The sequence below is a fragment of the Morone saxatilis genome, unplaced genomic scaffold (assembly GCF_004916995.1).
Source record: "Morone saxatilis isolate NCDOM2014 unplaced genomic scaffold, NCSU_SB_2.0 Contig11, whole genome shotgun sequence".
NCBI lineage: Eukaryota > Metazoa > Chordata > Actinopteri > Moronidae > Morone > Morone saxatilis.
In genome coordinates this window covers 29,442,155-29,447,057 of record NW_023339663.1, presented here as the reverse complement: position 1 = coordinate 29,447,057, position 4,903 = coordinate 29,442,155, and the positions used below count along the sequence as shown (strand labels likewise).

The 4,903-nt window shown below is 39.9% G+C and overlaps 1 protein-coding gene across 2 annotated transcripts in view; it reads right to left on the bottom strand.

Annotated features, from left to right (window-relative positions):
• The window catches only part of arnt2 (aryl-hydrocarbon receptor nuclear translocator 2), a gene marked incomplete in the record, with an annotated part of 69,084 nt that overhangs the window by 11,251 nt on the left and 52,930 nt on the right, over positions 1–4,903 (bottom strand).

Genomic DNA, 4,903 nt, shown 5'->3' with positions numbered 1-4,903 from the left:
CATGAGGCATTTTTTGACTGATGCGACTGATACTCCAGAGCGACTTATAGTCCGGAAAATACGGTACTCTTCCTGGGGTCAACACACATAAACAAGACATATTACAAGTGTAAAAATTATACCATATACAGACAAGCATTACTTTACATGACCTGCTGTTAGCCTTGCTCTAAAGCAGATGGTTACCTGGGAAAGATCGTAGGCAGTCAGTCCATCTCTCTGGTGAACCTCCAGTTCTGCCTGCTGTTGCTGCTGTAGTTGCCTGCAAAACACACCACAATCAGCAAACTGACACAGGCATACAATTCCTTTAGATGTGTGTTCCTTTGGGCAAGAGACACATTTGACATTAACATACCCACTGACACCACAATAAACCCAGATAAAGTCGGAGAAGAATAAGGGTAAGTGTAAGGAGAAGAACATCATGTGCATTTGTATAGAATGTGATCCAAACATTCACACCAGTGTCCTATAGACAAGCAATGTACACCAGTAATTTACCGGATCTACTTCAGTTGGAGACATTTAAGGCAGTTTTTATTACATACATTCATCCAGAAGACAAGAAAAAATAAATATCCAACATTTTTGCTTTTTTACATAGTTTTGGCCTGCTTTGTGTTCCTGCTGACTTATTACAAACAAACCAAGAGCTATAAACATGAAGTGACACGGCCTGACAGGTGACTCATTCATTGGCCAGTTTTGGTGATGTGATCCTGCATCATCAGTTAAGCCACATGTGGAAATCAAACTGTGGTGACTTCACTGCACTTCACTGAGCATTATGTGTTTATCTTATCACAGGTCTTGTCTATCATGGGTGAACTTCTGTGTCACAAACAGCTTGGCATAAAATAACCGATCATTGGCATTATCAGTCTGAATGCTGAACTTCATATGACATGAATGATGACAGACAGGTAGAAACCGGACAAAAGAGAGGCGTGTTCTACTGTATATGTTGTCTTTTAGATATGATACAAGATTGCTCTCTTGACAGTTGTAATAATCAGCCATGTGAACAGGTAATTTTTTTTTACCTCAGAAACAACCGTTGAGAAAACAATCTCACCACAAAGTCCTTTTAGAGATTTTAATCATATCACATGATTTTTATCAGCAGATGGATTCTGCCTAGTTGTCATAGAATTGCAGTTGTTCAAAAATATTTTTTTCAGGACCAATAAGTCCTTTGAACATTTACAATTCCTGTGGATCGTCATCTGATGATGAAGATGATGTGATATGATCAAAAGTTACAGAACAGCTACTGAATGGTAGCCTGGGAACCAGAGCAATCTGCTGAGCTCATTATGTATCATTCACTCTGGCAGATGCATTTGCAAATTAAATCTGGTGATGCTGGGCTAACTGAATGGACCTTGTAATGAGATTTATTAATAGTTTATCTTTTAAATTGAAGCTATCATCATGTTATCATGTACTATCACATAATCCAGTCCATCCTCCTTGCTTTGTCACCACCAATGAACCACAGCAGACTGGACTTGCACAAGACTGTGACCCCTTTCAAAAAGTCTGTCTGTCTGTTTGTTCATCAAATAGCATACTTCAATTGTTGCTCACACCAGCCCAAAATAACCAAAATGAACAGGAAAATGAGTTAATTTGAAAGGCACCAAACAATCTAGGTGTGGATGCACCCTTTGGAATAATTAGTAATGAAGGCCTATATCTGGCGCTGACAATAAGACATTCTAGGCTACTCTTCAGAGTAAATCTGAACAATGTACTACAATTATAAAGGAAAACCATGTTCATACTGGTAGAAATGGCTGTGCCGTAATATTTCAAGCAGCAGCAGTGAGAGATCCACAACAATACAGACCAGAACAGAAACAGCACATACTAAATTACTGAGATATGGCAAAAGCATAAGGCAAGAGATTCCATGAGCGAGGATGGTACTAAAAAGCTGAGAACTGGGGCCAGGAGAGCTTGGTGGTGGAGGGAAATATCAATCAACACAGTCTGTATAGCAACAGGCTTCCAGGTGTGCGTGAGTGTGAACGCAGCAAAGGAAATTCACATGGAATGAAAAGTAATTCTTTAGACTGTCTTCATGGGAAACATGGAGGTAATTTATGTGCTCTCCAAGTCAAGAGCAGTTGTTATCAGATCAAAACTTCCTCCACAGAGACGCTGCCCTCTGAGGGCTTGGTCACAGCACCATTTATGGTCATTTATGTAAAACGTTTTCATCTAGTTCAGTTGATCTGAAGGGAAGTGTCTCTATTAGTGGATTTGCTAATGACAGCGAGTATCTGCACAGCACTTTTGTGTCAGGTTAAACACAATAGCAAAGTCAATTTATACAATTACTTTCACTTGGCATATAATAGCATACAAAAAAATTGCCCTCTAGATAAAATGCAGATAGATTTGTATCTAGTATTGAACCTTCATAAAAACCCAATGACAAGCAAAATCCTGCAAACACAATTTGTGACCAGGGTCTTAGGCCATAGATGGTTAGTAGCTGTGCATCTTGCCACAATTGCATTCGATGTATTTGTTAGTCCATTCATCCACTCTGTGCCGTTTGTCTGAGTCCAGGTTGTAAGGGCAACAGACTATGTATTATAAAGTAACCAAGGTGCCCTTCATTTTGCTGTGTCCTTCTCTGGGATCCGAAGACATTCCTCAACCAGATGGGATATGTGAACCCTCCAGCATGTTCAGAGTCAGATCCTGGGTCTCCTCCCAGTTAAATGTATCTGGAATACCTCCACAGGGAGGCATCCTAATCTGATACCTGAACCAACTCGACTGGTTCCTGTCAATATGAAGACGCAGCTACTCTGAGCTCTGTCTGGATGTCTGAGCTCCTTATCCTGTCCCCAAAGGCAGAGGCAAGCTTCAAATGAACTGGGTGGTACAAAGTGTTGTCTGACCATGTCTAAAGGCAGAAGTATTTATACCTGTTCTGAACAGCAACTGAGTGAAATCCCAGCCTTCATAGTTAGACTTGATTTATCATATAAATGGGAATAATGGCACACATTTTCAGCACACATGGAGTTGAACTCTGTTGTTCACATGAAAATTGACAGTAAAAAGTAGTTGTGTGATGAATAAGAAACAAAAAGGAGTTTGTTCAAACCTCATACCTTGCTGATCGAAGCATAAGGTGGCCGTGCTTGAATGTTGGTATAAAAAATAGTTGGATGCAGCCCATAGGAAAGGTGTAGGGGGAGGGGTTTTCACACTTAAAAACAGTCTGAAAAAGCACTTTCTGTGGAGTGTTCTGAGCCCAGACATCCTGTGAGTTAAACTTAAACCCTAACCTTTTCTGCTACTAGTATCCATTATCTCGTTCTTCTGGCCATGACCATAGGTCTGGGTTGAAAAGTTGATCAACTTGTTAATTTAGAGGTTCCACTTCATGCTCAACTCCCTCTATACCACAGCAGTCAATGCCTGCATTACCAAGCCTGTACTGATCCACCTGTCAATCTCACACTCATTTGTTAGTGGCACACAGAATTAACCTGATGCGCCATCTGGGAAGATGTCTTGGCAGGTTGATTGGATGAACTATCTGTCTATCACTGGTGAACTTCATCCAATCAGATCACAGAATCGGTAAGCTAGTTATTTGCTCTTCTTTGTTCTGATATAACTGATGCTAGCAGCATCTCTTTAGGAGCTGCCATTGTTGTTGTTAAACGAATAGTCAATTGCTGCAAGTAATTCCTCAAAGCAAGCTGATTGGTCTGAACCACGATGGTTTGAACACAAACACATAATTTGAAGTCTGGCAAGACTGACTGTTGCCTGGTCTTGTGATTTTGTGAATCCAGCTACCGCGCAAGGTAGACACAGAATGGGTGCACACACACAACCTAAGGATTTGAGTTAGAATAGCTGGCCTGTTCTGAAAGCACTAGGCTGGAAGTACATTTATGTGAAAGGTTTCAGGAATGAGACACCCTGCTGCTGTAATAGCTTTGGACCACTTGACTTCAAGACCAAAATAGTCTACATGAGGAGTTTAAGAGCTCTCACAGCAGACTCTTCAATTTTCTATTACTCAAAAAGCACAAAGTGGGCTATTTGTTTAGTTCTATGAGAGAACGCTTCCCCACTTTGTACTTTTCTATCATTCTTGCTAATATATTAGTTTCATCTATGTGCAGAAGTAGGCACCAGGAATTAATGATGATGTATAAAAAATGTATTGACTGATTGTACATTTTGAACTATTTGCCATCACTGGCTGTACCTTTCCTTCAACACAGCAACACACTTACCTTACAATGTAATGAAATCCAACATAAACCACAACCAAAATCTACAGATTTATGATTCTAGAATTAAAACAACACCTTTCTGACCATTTCTGAAGCATATACAATATGAAATATTCACCGAAATATGCTTAATATCACTGGACAGGACACCTCCTTCAAACTGTTGGAGTGAACTGAAGGGGAAGCAAAAGAAGAGAAGCATGCAGGCACCTCTACTATAACTCAATCTGGACTCCCCTGCTTTAACCTGCATTAAGCTATGCTTCCAGGAAGAAACTACAACAATTTCAACAAACCATTATGAGCACTTCTGATGCATAAATACATGATGCCACTGAGGTGTAAAAGACAACAAAAGCTACACAACTGTGAAAGTTTAAGATTAATTTGTGATGATGATTTGAAATCTTCTCAGTGTATGCTCCTATTATGATGATTTATGTATAGAGGCCATTCGTGGGCAGCAACCGTTTTCCTATATATGAGCTTGCTGCAAATATTTATATATATGCATTAGTGCTGTCAGTTAAACGCGTTAATAACGGCGTTAACGCAAACCCATTTTAACGGCGTCAATTTTTTTATCGTGCGATTAACGTGATAAGTGTTGTGTAAGTGGCCTA